This window comes from Artemia sp. Qi Xiang Cuo, chromosome 20, assembly GCF_049724085.1.
Source record: "Artemia sp. Qi Xiang Cuo chromosome 20, ASM4972408v1, whole genome shotgun sequence".
NCBI classification, from domain to species: Eukaryota; Metazoa; Arthropoda; class Branchiopoda; order Anostraca; family Artemiidae; genus Artemia; species Artemia sp. Qi Xiang Cuo.
Window position 1 is genome coordinate 15,666,670 of NC_142813.1, and position 16,564 is coordinate 15,683,233.

Here is a 16,564-nt window from a genome sequence, read left to right on the forward strand (position 1 = left end):
AAATTTAGAAGAGAACTTGAACTTTTCTATCTTCCATGAAAAATTTGGAAGAGTATTTAAAATTTTTCATCTCTTTGAGATAGATCTGAACTGAAGTGGAAAATTTTTATATTATTTGGAAAAATAGAAATGATCAATAACTCATTTCTTTTTCATTGAGAAAATTCAGAATAGAACTTGAACTTTCCTTGACTTCGTTGAGAAAATTGAACTAGAACTTTTTGTCTTCCGGGAAAATATTCACAACTATGGTATAGCTTTTTCTATCTACTACAGATAAATTTAGAATAGAACTTTAAAGTTCTTTATGTCTTTGGTGAACTTAAAACTGAAGTGGAAGATTTTTATTTTCTCTGGAGAAATTAGAATTGAATTGTGTTCTTTGGTAAAATTCAGAAGAGAACTTGAACTTTTCTATCTTCTATGAAAAATTTGGAACAGTATTTTAAATTTTTTCATCCCTTTGAGAAAAATCTGAACCAAAGTGGAAAATTTTTATATTATTTGGAAAAATAGAATTGATTAATAACTAATTTCTTTTTCATTGAGAAAATTCAGAAGAGAACTTGAACTTTTCTTCACTTCATTGAGAAAATTTCAAATTGAAATAGAACTGCTTATCTTTTGTGAAAATATTCACAACTATGATATAGCATTTTTTATCTACTAAGTAACAATTTAGAATTTAACTTTAAATATACATGTGCCTTTGGTGAACTTAAAACTGAAGTGTAAGATTTTTTTTCTCTGGAGAAATTAGAAATAAAGTGTGTTCTTTGCTAATGTTCAGAAGAGAACTTGAACTTTTCTTCTCTTCGTTGAGGAAATTTAAAATTGAAATAGAACTGCTTATCTTTCGAGGAAATATTCACAACTATGGTATAGCTTTTTCTATCTACTAAGGAAAACTTTAGAATTTGTAAAATTGGTTTAAAAAGGATATTAAGAAAAGAACTTGTTCTGAAAAGATATAATAAAGCTTTTCTAAATTATTGCTTGATCTTGGGGTGTACAAAAAAGTCGCAAAGTAAAATTGTGGTGAAAAAGACAACTACTTCAGCTTGTAAAATTGGTTTATTAAGGACATTAATAAAAAAAATTGTTCTGAAAAGATATAATAAATCCTTTTGGAAAGTATTGCTTGATGTTTGGGTGTGCAAAAAATTCGTAAAGTAAAGTTGTGGGGAAAAAGATAAGTACTTCAACTTGTAAAATGGGATTTAGGAAGAAAATTACGTAAAGAACTTGTTCTGAAAAGATATAATAAAGCCTTTTGAAAAGTATTGCTGGATGTTGGGGTATTCGAAAAGCCTTATAGTAAAGTTGTGGGGGAAAAGATGAGAACTTCAACTTGTAAAGTTGGTTTATGAAGGACATTACGTAAAGAACTTGTTCTGAAAAGATATAATAAAGCCTATGAAAAGTATTGCTTGATGTTGGGGTATGCAAAAAGTCGTTGGGCGCCGGGTGATTCTTTGGGGGCGGGGGGCTTCCTTCGGGGTTGGGGTAGGAGGGCCCGTTGGGGTATCGGAGCCCTTTGGGGCTGGGGTAGGGGACCTCACAACACTGTTCAAATAAAACTTGTGTATTATAACGACCACAGAGTTTCACCCCAAATCATCTTCTGAAGTGCCTCTAATTGTTTCGCTTAAATAATTCCCTAAGATGTCTCAAAACTATTTCGCCCAAATAATCCCTACACGTAATTTCAACGAGTTCCTTTTGTTTTGGCATCACTGCACTTTCACATTTGAAATTCTTAGGAAACCCTTTCCCGCGTTAATCTCTTCATCTCATTAATGTTCCTAGCTACACTATTAAGGTTTCGTTAGAATATCAATTTATCTCTCCGACTTAAAGATCAGTGAAGCCGTAATCAAAAACAGAATTTCTATCTCTTTAGACTCCCGCAGAATTAAAATATATCAGGAAATATAAATTTTATTTACTTACTCTAAAGATTAACGATGCCTCATTTGAATATAGAATATTAATTTTTACCTCTGACCTAAACAGTGTTTATCCCTCAAACCTACGATCAATGAAGCCTTATTTGTTTCTTTATTCACATTGTCGTAAATCAATAATTCCCCTAGCGATTATGTAGATCAAGTTCTCGGAAATTCTCTCCCTTTCTTGAATCAATAATTCCCCTTAGAAACATCAAATTAATTCCCCTTTCATGAATCAATATTCCCTTTAGAAACAACAAATTAATTGCCCTTTCGTAGATCAATAATTCGCCTTAGAAACAACAAATTAATTCCCCTTTCGTGAATCAATAATAAACTTCACCCAGAAACAATTCTCCTGGACGAGCACCAAAGACATTAATAAACTTCGCCCGAAAACAATTTTCCTGGACGAGCACCAAAGACATTAATAAACTTCTTCCGGAAACAATTTTCCTGGACGAACACCAAAGACATTAATAAAGTTCGCCCGGAGACAATTCTCCTTGAAAATACATCAAAGTGAGAAAAATCCTGTTCTTTCATTCTCAGTGACAAAAACCATTCTGATTGGCTTAGAAGGAGACACGTGATTTTGTTTCCCGTTATCGGATCAATAAAATTCCCAATCGATTACGCAGTCAAGTTCTCGCAAATCCATTTTCCCCTCGATTACGCAATCAATTTCTCAGAAATCCATCATTATCCATCAGATATTAATAAACCATGAATAAATGGAGTCCCGTTCGGCGTTAGAGTCAATTGTAGATGATAGCCTGGTGTTCGTTCAGTATTCAATGCCCATAAATGGAGCCTCATCATGAGTCCTAGATCAATAAAATTTCCAATCGATTACGCAATCAATTTCTCAGAAATCCATTTCCCCTAGGGAGGCTATGCCCATATATGAGGCCCCCGGCACGAGCTCATGAGGTTAGGCTAGGTTACGCAATCTATTTCTCGGAAACGTGTTCTCCCTGGGGATTCCATGCCCATATATGGTGCCCCGTCGGACTGACAGCACAGGTGTTCTCCCTAGGGACTCTATGCCCATATATGGTGTCATGTCACGAGTCAATAAGGCCTTTCTACTGGCTGATACCCCCATATTTCTGATCCGTAATGTAGGATAGGCATAATTTTAGTATTAAATATATGTTTGTGGAGGCTTAGTTCACTTATTTCTGCTGTTAGTGTGCTTCTGTATATGCCAAATAATGCATTTCTTCCTTTCTGTGCCATTGTTGTAATATGACTCGTCCATTTTCCATTTTGACAAAGGATGAAACCTAAGTATTTGGCCTTTTCCACCACTTCCAGAATTTTTCCATTCAATAAAAATTCTGGTGCTGATTCCAAGGGTTTTTTACTAAAAATCATGACTTAGGATTTCGTGACATTCACCTCTAGTTTCTTCTCTTGCAAATATTTTTCAAGGAGATTCTAGAGAGTTTGTAAATCATTATTTGTCTTTGCCAGTAATATAATGTCGTCTGCAAATAGTAGCATTGACATATTCAGATTTCCCAGTCGGAGAGTAGGTGCCAGTCTTTGTCGGAAATAAGGAACAATATCATTAATAAAGATAGCAAATAATTTTGGCGAAAGTGTACTTCCTTGGCGCAAGCCCTTTTTCGAGAAAAATGGCAGAGATATTCCCTTCCTAATAACTTTCACAAAACTTTTATTCAATGAATACACAGATGATAGAATTTGTAAAAAAGGGATTGGTAGGCCTAGATTTAATAAAACATTAAACAATAAAACACGACCTACACTATCAATGCTGATTTCAAATCAATTAGGGCCACACATAATTTTCCTTTACCTTTGCAGTGCTTTTCTACAAGAGAATTAATCACAAAAACTCTTACAGCTGTAGAATAACCTGGTTTGAACCCACCTTGTCCTTCTTGCAAGATTTTTTTCTTTTTTTATATTAAAAACCGTAGATACTTGACAACATTTCTAACCTCAAAACTCAATCACAAAACACACCTCAATAAATTTGCTTTTTCTTATCACGTGTGTGAATTACTTGATGGGCATTGGAGTACTTGAGAGAATTCCTTCTAACGAATACCACGTTTGAAGGGTTTCTCACCTGTATGTAGTTGTTTATGCTCACTTGATAAAAGCATTGTTTACACACATCACATTTAAACGGTATTTCCCCTGTGTGCGTTCTTTGGTGTTCAATCAAATTGCCGTAATCAGAAAAGCATTTGTTACATATATCACGGTTTTCCACCTGTATGTAGTTTTTATGCTTGTTTAAATGGTAAGATCGAGAAAAGCATGTTACATGCATTACATTTAAGGGGTTTTTCACCTGTGTGTACTCTCTGGTAATCTATTTACTACGGAAAAATTTAGAATAGAACTTTAAATTTCTTTATGTCTTTGGGGAACTTAAAACTAAAGTGGAAGATTTTTATTTTCTCAGGAGAAATTAGAATTGAAGTGTGTTCTTTGGTAAAATTCAGAAGAGGACTTGAACTTTTCTATCTTCCATGAAAAATTTGGAAGAGTATTTTAAATTTTTCATCTCTTTGAGATAGATCTGAACTGAAGTGGAAAATTTTTATATTGTTTGGAAAAATAGAAATGATCAATAACTCATTTCTTTTTCATTGAGAAAGTTCAGAATAGAACATGAACTTTCCTTGACTTCGTTGAGAAAATTGAAAATTGAACTAGAACTTTTTTTGTCTTCCGGTAAAATATTTACATCTATGGTATAGCTTTTTCTGTGTACTACAGATAAATTTAGAACAGAACTTTAAAGTTCTTTATGTCTTTTGGTGAACTTAAAACTGAAGTGGAAGCTTTTTATTTTCTTTGGACAAATTAAAATTGAAATGTGTTCTTTGTTAAAATTCAGAAGAGAACTTGAAATTTTCAATCTTCTATGAAAAATTTGGAACAGTATTTAAAATTTTTTCATCACTTTGAGAAAAGTCTGAACCAAAGGGGAAAATTTTTATATTATTTGGAAAAATAGAATTGATTAATAACTAATTTCTTTTTCATTGAGAAAATTCAGAAGAGAACCTGAACTTTTCTTCACTTCACTGGGAAAATTTAAAATTGAAATAGAACTGCTTATTTTTTGAAAAATATTCACAACTATGATATAGCTTTTTCTATGTACTACGGAAAAATTTAGAATAGAACTTTAAATTTCTATATGCCTTTGGGGAACTTAAAACTGAAGTGGAAGATTTTTATTTTCTCTGGAGAAATTAGAATTGAAGTGTGTTCTTTGGTAAAATTCAGAAGAGAATTTGAACTTTTCTTCACTTCATTGAGAAAATTTAAAATTGAAATAGAACTGCTTATCTTTCGAGGAAATATTCACAACTATGGTATAGCTTTTTCTATCTACTACGGAAAAATTTAGAATTTGTAAAATTGGTTTCAGAAGGATATTAAGAAAAGAACTTGTTCTGAAAAGATATAATAAAGCCTTTTGAAAAGTCTTGCTTGATCTTGGGGTGTGCAAAAAAGTCGTAAAGTTGCGGTGAAAAAGATAACTACTTCAACTTGTAAAATTGGTTTAGGAAGGACATTAAGAAAAAAACTTGTTCTGAAGATGTAATAAAGCCTTTTGGAAAGTATTGCATGATTTTTTGGTGTTCAAAAAAGTCGTAAAGTAAAGTTGGGGGGGAAAAGATAAGTACTTCAACTTGTAAAATGCGTTTAGGAAGAAAATTACGTCAATAACTTTTGCTGAAAAAATATAATAAAGCCTTTTGAAAAGTATTGCTTGATGTTGGGCTATTCGAAAAGCCTTATAGTAAAGTTGTGGGGGAAAAGATGAGTACTTCAACTAGTAAAGTTGGTTTAGGAAGGACATTACGTAAAGAACTTGTTCTGAAAAGATATAATAAAGCCTATGAAAAGTATTGCTTGATGTTGGGGTATGCAAAAAGTCGTAGGGCGCCGGGTGATCCTTTGGGAGCCCGGGGGACCTTTGGGGGCCGAGGGCTTCCTTCGGGGTTGGGGTAGGAGGGCCTGTTGGGGTTGCGGTAGGGGTATCGGAGCCCTTTGGGGCTGGGGTAGGGGACCTCACAACACTGTTCAAATAAAACTTGTGTATTATAACGGCCACCGAGTTTTACCCCAAATCGTCTTCTAAAATCATCTTCTGAAGTGCCTCAAACGGTTTCGCTTAAATAATTCCCTAAGATGTCTCAAACTATTTCGCCCAAATAATCCCTAAACGTAATTTCAACGAGTTCCTTTTGTTTTGGCATCACTGCGCTGTCACTTTTGAAATTCTTAGGAAACTCTTTCCCGTGTTAATCTCTTCATCTCATAAATGTTCCTAGCTACACTATTAAGGTTTTGTTAGAATATCATTTTATCTCACCGACTTAAAGATAAGTGAAGCCGTAATTAAAAATAGAATTTCAATCTCTTTAGACTCCCGCAGAATTCCAAGATAACAAGTGATGTCATTTCTAATTTCTGACACTAAAGATCAACGAAGCCTTATTTAAAAATAGAATATTAATTTTTCTCTCTGACCTAAAGAGCGTTTACCCCTCAGACCTAAGATCAAAGAAGCCATACTTGATTATTTATTCCCCTTTTCGTAAATCAATAATTCCCCTAGCGATTATGTAAATCAAGTTCTCAGAAATTCTCTCCCCTTTCTTGAATCAATAATTCCCCTTAGAAACATCAAATTAATTCCCCTTTCGTGAATCAATATTTCCCTTAGAAACAACAAATTAATTGCCCTTTCGTAGATCAATAATTCCCCTTAGAAACAACAAATTAATTCCCCTTTCGTGAATCAATAATAAACTTCACCCAGAAACAATTCTCCTGGACGAGCACCAAAGACATTAATAAACTTCGCCCGAAAACAATTTTCCTTGACGAGCACCAAAGACATTAATAAACTTCGCCCGGAAACAATTTTCCTGGACGAACACCAAAGACATTAATAAACTTCGCCCGGAGACAATTCTCCTTGAAAATACATCAAAGTGAGAAAAATCCTGTTTTTTCATTCTCAGTGACAAAAACCATTGTGATTGGCTTAGAAGGAGACACGTGATTTTGTTTCCCGTTATCGGATCAATAAAATTCCCAATCGATTACGCAATCAAGTTCTCGGAAATCCATTTTCCCCTCTATTACGCAATCAATTTCTCAGAAATCCATCATTATCCATCAGATATTAATAAACCATGAATAAATGGAGTCCCGTCCGGCGTTAGAGTCAATTGTAGATGACAGCATGGTGTTCGTTCAGTATTCAATGCCCATAAATGGAGCCTAGTCATGAGTCCTAGATCAATAAAATTCCCAATCGATTACGCAATCAATTTCTCAGAAATCCATTTCCCCTAGGGAGGCTATGCCTATATATGATGCCCCCGGCACGAGCCCATGAGGTTAGGCTAGGTTACGCAATCTATTTCTCGGAAACGTGTTCTCCCTGGGGATTCCATGCCCATATATGGTGCCCCGTCGGACTGACAGCACAGGTGTTCTCCCTAGGGACTCTATGCCCATATATGGTGTCATGTCACGAGTCAATAAGGCCTTTCTACTTCAGCCGGCAAAGCAACTAGAGACCCTTCAACTTCAATATTATAAACGAGTTTTTGGCCTACACAATACAACACATACGTTAGTATTTAAAGATGATCTTAAAGGTATATTTAACCTGAAATTGAAAAGATATACCCAAATCATCAAATTTTGGTTAAGACTTTTAGAACTTCCCCAGACTAGACTTGCCCGAGCAGCATATGAAGATCTTCTCCTTCAGTGTAACAAAACATCATGGACAGCACAAATCAAAAGGATATTAGATAAGAATGGATTTTCAAGTTCGTGGGAGAAGGGAAAAGGGCCAGAAGATCATGAAAAGTTCTTCAAGGAATTTAGTGCAAGACTTGAAGACCAATAAGTGCAACAATGGCAAGCAGCTGTGGACAAATCTCCGAGTCTTACTTTGTATAGAGAAATAAAAGAGAATTTTGGTCAGGAGTTTTATTTCAAGCTGGGATTGCCCATTAAATATCTGAGGATTTGGATTCAGATTCGAGCAAATTGTCTTCCAATTTATGCTAAGGTTGCAAAGAAAATGAGGGAGGGTCCGGAGGCCGGGTGTAGTTGCTTGAGATGTGGGGAAAATGATTATGGGTTGGGCCATTTCCTCCTCCGGTGTAAGCAACTCTCTCATTTAAGAGGATCAATTATCCAGGAGGGGGATGATTGGCTGCTTTGTGAGTTAATGAGGTCTAGGATTCCCCGTCATATTGTTGTAGTAGGAAATTTTGTATTGGTGGGAGGATGTCAAATGAAGTGTAATTTTTCTTTAGTATTTGTCTTTTTGTTTATGGCTTTAATTGGCTTTTAAATACAGATTATTATTATTATTATATAGTTTTTACTGTCCAAATTTAGTCATTATATATTAAGAGTCATTTAGAAATAAATATGTTAATCAATTACATTTTGAACATGATTTATCATTTATTTGATTGGCACTGGTTCCTGAAGCAACCAGTACCTGAAGGATTAAATTATACACTATGCTGCATTATTTTTAATATCTAGATTTAAAACGAAATATTTGCCGTCAAATGTGTACTTGGACGATAATTAGAAATATTTTGAAGGAAATACTTTGTTGCAAAATTTGTTGCAAAGTTGCAAAATTCAAATACCCGTAAAAGCAACAAAAATATACGAGAAAGAGATCAAACCAAAAGTGAAACTATTCCTAAATTATCCTTTAAATTTTTATTTGATTTTGGGTAGAGGGGATATGAGAACTTACTTACATATCATTCCTTTTTCCCAACATCCACCTTTTCCCAATATCTACCTCCTTAGAATAATCGAAACTATATGGGAAAACTGAAAAAGTTAAACTATTTACAATCTGTCTCAATGGCTGTGGGGGTGTCGTCTCTGAAGTCGTGTTTATTGACCCCTTTAATTATACTTGGACAATTTTTTTTTTTATTTGAATCATTGTTGAGGAGTTAATAGTGCTAATTACCCTCAAATTTTTTTTTATTTTAAAAAAAACTCTAAAACTAATAAAAACACTGAAAAGGAAAAAATGTGTTAAAGGTAACAATTAAAATTTGTAAGAACCAAGGAAAAAGGGGAGGGGGTAGCCTATTTATGAGTACTGGACTCAAAGGGAAAATACACTTATCCTTGTTCCTTAGGGGAGAATCTGTTCACATAGTCTTAATACCAGCATAATTTCGTAAAAAATTGATGTATCACAGAATTTCATGCATCACCAGCTGTAAACCCTGGCCTCATTTTACACCAAGATACCAAGTGGACAACCCACTCGTCAAGATATTTTTTCCAAATGTTTTATTATTTAATGTTATTCACCAATTAATGTTATTCATATTTAATGTTAATTCTAACTCAAGTTTATCTGTTTTTAAATTTAAAATTCCTTAAGTCCATCGAATTTAAACTGGACTCTTAAAAAAATTAGCATATCTCTGCTGAACTGGTAAAGACGGCTTTAAAGATTTAATAATTTATTTAAATTTGTCTAAATTCCTAGAGCACACCTTTAAGGAACATTTAAGTGACAAAATTATAATAAATACTGGAGTGAGCTTAAATCAACTATAATTCTTCGTGTGAAAATATAAGAACAAATTGACAGATAATCAATGTATGTCAGTAATCGTATGTTCAAATTTTTTGAAAATGTAACTTTCTTTAACGTTCTTTTTTTATTAAGAGACGAAGTATGGAATATTCTTCAGTTGATAGCAGTGGGTACTGCATGGACTCAAAGAATAATTTAAAAAGCTTGAAAAACTCAGTCAGATCAAAGCTAAAGAGCGAGAAGTATGATCAGAATTATTGAAAGCAATGGGGGAGCAGTACAAAATTCAGCAGTTGAATTAGACAAGGTAGAAATACTGCTGGTATGTTGTTTTCAGATATGGAACACTGTATTTGCTGCAATAAAGACTTGAGATGATCTCAGGGTAAGGCAGCCTTTGCGGAAGCATGCCACAATGTCAGCACACCTTGGTAGTTAGACAGCCTGGATCTCAGCACAAACTATGGTATATGCAAGATCTCACTTCCAGGACAAATCAATTGAAGATTGTTTGTCGGAGATTGAATGCAAAATTGCATGCTTTCTAGTGGAGTTTGATTTGCTTTAGAGCCTATGCAACGACTTCACAAAGTTAGCAAAGTCACTACTAGGGCCAGACCTACTGAGTAGGCTTGCTCTGGGCAAACAGAAAGTGACAAACGTGGTGCGTCAGGCACTTGGGTCACACATCAGGGAAGACCTTATTTGAAAAACTAAGCCAATGTTTGCTAGCGCTGGAAAAGGATGACGTTGACTTACGGAGCTGGGTCTGCTTTTGTGCAGACACAACTAACTCTATGATAGGCTATTGCCACATTTTGTCAACGCTCATCACAGCCAAGTATCCTTGGATTGTGATAGTGAAGTGCTCGTTCCATCTTTCCCATTTGTGTGCTGAATTTGCCTGCAAAAAGCCACTTAAAGGACTTAAAGGATCTTTGTCGAACTGTAACTTCCCATTTTAGGCACAGTGCCAAGCGAATACATGCATAAAAGCAATTTCAAATATAAACCCAAGGTCCTGAAAGAAAGTTTGTTGCTCTCTACCCGCTACGCTGGCTCTCTTTTAAACAAACTGTAGTAGGCCTGACATGGGCGTAGGGTGGGGGGCAGTTACCTCCCCCCCCCTAGACCTTCAAATTTACATTAGATATGGCTGAAAAAGCAGATGGTTAGAAAAGCAGTTGATAAAACTCCATCACACTATCGACGGCCCCCCCCGTAGACAATATACTGCCTACGCCCATGAGGCCTGATGAAGTAATGGAATGCCTTGACACTTTCCTGGACGGAATTAGCAGTCGAAGACCCGTCGCATGGTAACAACCAGGTTTTATCAACGCTAAGAAATCCCTATCAGAAGGTATTGATAGAGTGTAGAAAATGCTATTGGAATACTTAATGAATTCAATACACTTTTCCAGGGTGATGTGACTTTTTTTAAAGTTGCAAAACAAGTAGAATCTTTAGCGTAGGCATTCTTAATGAATTTTGTTGCTGATTCCTACCTTCAGAACCAAAAAAACCTCAAGGATGTAGACGTTGTCAGCGAAGACAATTACCTTAGGCTTGACCAGAAGTATCTTGGTTTGAACGCCAAAAGCCTCCTTTCGGATTTGATTTCTGATCCCCAATTCGCAGAAAGCAGCGAAAAAGTCAAAAGTAAGGCCAGAGAATTCTACAAAGAAGCAGTAACACAAATTCAGAAAAGATTCGCGTTTGAAGGTGAAATATACAAGTTTGTTGAGTTTGTGAATCCGTCTTTGCTCTTTCAGGAGAAGTTAAAACCCTGCAACCTTTTTTCACATCCTTTGGACTTCCTTCATGGAACAAAGCAAGCAATAAAAGATAGTGGCGAGAATTGGCTTTAGTTTGACCCCCATATGACATGGACTGCAAAAGTGTTAACCCAGATGTGTTCTGGAAACATGTCGCAAGTGTAAAAACGCTTACTGAACGCAAGAACTTGGAAAATGTTTTGAAAGTTGTCAAATTTTTCTTCTGATTGCCATTTTCAAATGTTGTAGTAGAAAGACTCTTTGGTCTCTTAAAATCTATCAAGACAGAAAAGCGCAATCGGCTAGCCAGTGTCACCCTTTGCACTGCCCTTCAAACGAAGTGCGGAATAAAACGAAAAGGCGGTTACAGCCACATGGTCGTTGACGATTCGCTTAAAAATTTCCCCTTTAGATTTGAAATGTGAAGCAGTGTTTTTAAGCGAAATCTGCCTTTACAGCCGGAAGGGTTTGAAATATTTTTTGGTATAATCGCATTTGGCTTAGCTAGTAAGTATATCTTCTGACATTGTTTCTTTCTATTTTTGTGCTGGTTTTACTATTAAAGTTGTTTATCAGAGAAAAGCCTTATGTGAGCCTCGAAAAGGTGAATTTCTTATCCAAATTCTTCAAACAATTTATGAATAAACTACTTATTTTCTAGTTATATTTGAAACTGTTTCTACTTCCAATCTACTTATTTTTTGGGCTTGCTTACTTCTTTCTGGACAATGTCGAATGGAAACACTGTCGCAAAGGTATGATTTAATCCACCCACTTGATCTGATAAACTTGGCACTGACATAAATTTTTAATCAAACCTAGGCAACCGTATGAGATTCACCCGAAAATATGTGTTTTTCTTAGCAGCAGATTGGAACTCTTTTGACCCACCATCATTGTTCGAGAAAATTTCTAAGATAGATTTTATTTTAAAAATTTAGATTATTAAAGATTTGGATGGATTTTGTTTATTAAAGACTGTCTGGACTTTGACTTTTTAGCTTGAATTCCATATATGCCAAGTGTATTAACAAGCACGATTGGTCATATGTGTATCAGGCATGTAGGATGTAAAGGAGAATTGAAGTGCTGAGTCCTCAAAGCTCCATCCTTTTGCGATTTCTTTTTGCGATTTATCAATAAGATAGTATTCGTTGTATCCACTAAAGTGGCTGCCAGCCTAAAGCTGAGACAGTGGTGACTCCGCCTAAAAATAATAAAAACTTTTAAGAACTCTAAGGGTCTTTCCTTCTCAACATTACAGATTAAAATGTCGGTACTTATGCAGTATATCTTATCCACTGAAATAAATGGCTGGTCCCAAACCCCCCATTGCACTTCCTGACTGAAGGGCCATGAAACGGAGATCAGCACCGCCGGTTTTGACCTTAAGGGTCTAGTGCCGTCATACTTACTTACTTTTTTTTACCGCTATTGACTATACAAGAAAATACTACAGGAAACAAGCCAAACGGGTATTGGCAATGGATAAATGGATCGCAAAACGTGATTTCTTAATGTGTTTACAATATTTAAACGGTACTTGGGCATCCTATGCGCATTTCTAAAAAGTCAAGTTCGGTTAGTGCAAATGAAATAAAATAGCATGAATGTATAATAGTTTATAAACAAACTTAATATAAGCATTAACCAAACTTAACTTCTTTCGTGGGTAAGATATAATGCATAAGTACCAAACTTTCTTTAATTCAGTCTTTCGGGAAATAAAAATATCAAGACGAAAACAAACAAAACAAAAAATAGGAAATGCCTTTCCAGCTATTAACAAAAAACACGTCAGCACACTTCAACCACGCAATTCACACTAATATTTAAGTGGGAGCAAATACCATAATTGTGTCGATAATGGAAGCACCACATTAACATTGATTTTAATGTTGAAGTTGGCAAATGACTAGTAAATAAGAGATGTATTGTCCTAAAAATGAAAGCTCCCAAATACACATGCTTTACAGTAACTACATGCAGGTATTGCTTTGCAAACATAGGTAAATTTTTACCAAATCATATTATTGAGTAACAACTAAATAAAGCGACACAAATGCAGTGAATATACCTTTCGATGCCTTTTTTATGCTGATTACGAATATAATAATCATTTCTATCGGAAATGAATGTTAGCCCCCCTAACCTAACATAGCCCCTACGCCCAAATGTGCAAATGTATATCCTGAATTGACAAATATAGGGCTAAAATTTATTTCCAATAGAAATGATTATTATATTCCAAATCGCGCATTACTTACAGTTTGTTACCACAAACTGTTTTATACGCAGAATAATTTTGGCTATCACATTTCGACTGCAATTCCACTAAAATTATATACAACTCCACTTCATAATTATATGAACTGTGACCTTCATAGACCATCTTCAGTTATGAGAAAACTTTATTTTTTTAGGGTAACATCGGAAGTCCCAATACTTCGAATCTTCATACGGGATGATTACAACAGACTTCGATTGAAACGTTTTAGGCTCTTCAGTCTACGGTTCTTGTTTAGTTATAAATTACACATAGACAGAGGAAGAAGTTGGGATCGGATACAAAATAATTGTACAGATACATAAGACATTGGTAAGTATTATTATGTAAAATATAGGTAAACAGTAGAGCAGTACTTTAATTGAAAAAAGTATTGGTATTAGCTAACAATTGGAGCTACTGAGAAGGAAACACGTTAAGAAAAACAGTAGCTGGCCCCACTATGAACGTGATTCCAGTTTGCAGGTAATTTTGAATTGTCAATCTATTGTCAGGGTGTTTTGAAAAATTAGCCACCTTAACCCTTTTTGAGAATTTCTATCCGAATCAGGCTCGTCCCGAGTGTAAATTTTATAATAAGGTGTTTTAGGTTGGTACTTTATTAGTAGCTGGGCAACAGGCGAGAAGAACCGCATGAATGTCAAAGATTCAAAGATTAAAACTTCACTTTTCGCTGTTGTCCGCCTACTAATAAAGTACCTTTAGTACTTAAAGTTTAATAGTTTAATAGTAATTACTAGGCCTATTCATTTTACTTGAGCATTTAACAATTTATCTTCGTCCTATGTGTAATTTATTCATTCATAGTAGTTTTTCCTCGTTTGAGTTGTAATTGTTTTGTTCTCATTCGTTTAAAACTCCACTACCCTTTACTTTTCTTTCAAACAGTTCCTTTTAACGTTTATTTAAAATTAATCCCTGTTTTCCTTTATCACTTAACATTGTTTTATCATATGTGAAATAGAGAAAAATCCGTGATATTTTTTGTAGTTTTATCAAACAGTTCGTGGTTGCGTACTCTAAATAAGGAGTAACTCAGACTAATAGTAGCCGAAACTAGAAAAAAGGAATATTGATATTTATGCTCATTCCAAGTATATAAAATTCATTAAGTTTAATGCTACCTATCATAAGTTACGAGCCTAGAAAAATTGCCCGATATTTGAAAAGGCGGAAATACCCCAAAAAGTCAAGCGATCTCAACAAAAATCCCACTATTAGATTTAACATATCAGAAAACCCTACTGCAGAGGTGATCCAACTCGCGCCTTTCCCGAGCCCTTTTTTCTCAGAAATATTTGATCATAATTTTGAGATTGCCATTGTACTGAACACGGTTAAAAGATCAAATAACTATGTCTTTCAGGATGGCATGCATCCTCACAGCCCCTGCAGAAAGGGCTATAGTTAACGCAATTTGCCCATTTTTATATGTATTATTGTTCTTGGGGTAGGTACAGATTTTTTTGGCGGGGGTGGGGATGCTCTGTGGGGAGGAGCTTTAAGGGAAATTTTCAAACAAAGGGGGGGGGGGGATTTTCTTACAGGATCTGAAAAATGGTCAGAAACTGGTAAGATTCGAGAGTGGAAGCCCTGACTGTTTGTGACTAGACTCAACCTTTTAAATATCTGGTAGTAGATTGTAGCTACGTTTAGACAAATACAAGGAAGGCTCTTCTCACTTTCGCGAGTTTTGTTCAAAAAACCTGGGATTTCCACCCACACAACACGCTGAGAGATTTTTTCTGGTGGAGGGCGGGGGGAGTCAGGGGTGTAAGTCCCTATGGGGTATAGGGAGCAACAGTCATCCCCCCTTCCAAAAAAATCATTACTTTACCCCCGCACCCGGCTAAATTTAGTTTCTTCAAAAATCTTGTCAAAACTAAGATAAGCAGGTAAATTTTTCTTTGTTCATACTATTGACTTATGATTGAAGTAAACATAACACACGGTGCCTTTTTTATGCTCTTTCCGAATATAATAATAATTTTTGTCGGATATGAATTGTACCCCCTACCCTATTTATACCAATTCAGGGTATATATTTGGGTAAATTTTTACCAAATCATATTATTGACTTACAAATAAAGTGAATATACCATTCGATGCCTTTTTTTATGCTGATTAAGAATATAATAATCATTTCTATCGGAAATGAATTTTAGCCCTCCCCTGATCTATTGTTATCAAGGCTCGGTTTCTTAGAATTTTTATTGAGTTTAATTTAACTTAGAATTTAATTTTTATTGAGTAAAAAGGAACCTACTGAGAGAAATTAAAAGTAAGTAGAAATATATATATATATATATATATATATATATATATATATATATATATATATATATATATATATATATAAGCCTTTTTTATATAATAATCATTTTTGTCGGATATGAATTATACCCCCACCCCTATTTATACCAATTCAGGGTATATATTTGGGTACATTTTTACCAAATCATATTATTGACTTATAAATAAAGTGAATATGCCATTCGAAGCCTTTTTTTTATGCTGACTAATAATATAATAATCATTTATATCGTAAATGAATTTTAGCCCTCCCGCTATATTTGTCACGTCATGATATTTTTTGGCACAGGTGGGGTGGGGGTTATGTTAGGGGAGGGGGGGGGGGGCAACAGTCATCCCCCCCCTTCAAAAAAATCTTATTTTACCCCCGCCCCCGGCTAAATTTAGTTTCTTAAAAATCTTGTCAAAACTAAGATAAGCCGGTAAATTTTTCGTTGTTCATACTATTGACTTATGATTGAAGTAAACATAACACACGATGCCTTTTTTTATGCTCTTTCCAAATATAATAATCATTTTGTCGGATATGAATTATACCCTACCCCTATTTATACCAACTCAGGGTATATATTTGGGTAAATATGTACCAAATCATATTATTGACTTACAAATAAAG

General features: G+C 34.9%; 1 protein-coding gene and 1 long non-coding RNA gene across 2 annotated transcripts in view; one reads left to right on the top strand and one right to left on the bottom strand.

The window, feature by feature from the left end:
- The window catches only part of LOC148939919 (uncharacterized), a 52,914-nt gene that overhangs the window by 23,280 nt on the left and 13,070 nt on the right, over nt 1–16,564 (bottom strand). The gene's annotated exons all lie outside the window — the stretch shown is intronic.
- Nucleotides 13,910–16,564, top strand: part of LOC148939920 (uncharacterized) — a 59,544-nt gene continuing 56,889 nt past the window's right edge. The window contains exon 1 of the mRNA XM_089106226.1: nt 13,910–13,947. The gene's annotated coding sequence lies outside the window, so the exon portion shown is untranslated. The remainder of the gene's footprint in view (nt 13,948–16,564) is intronic.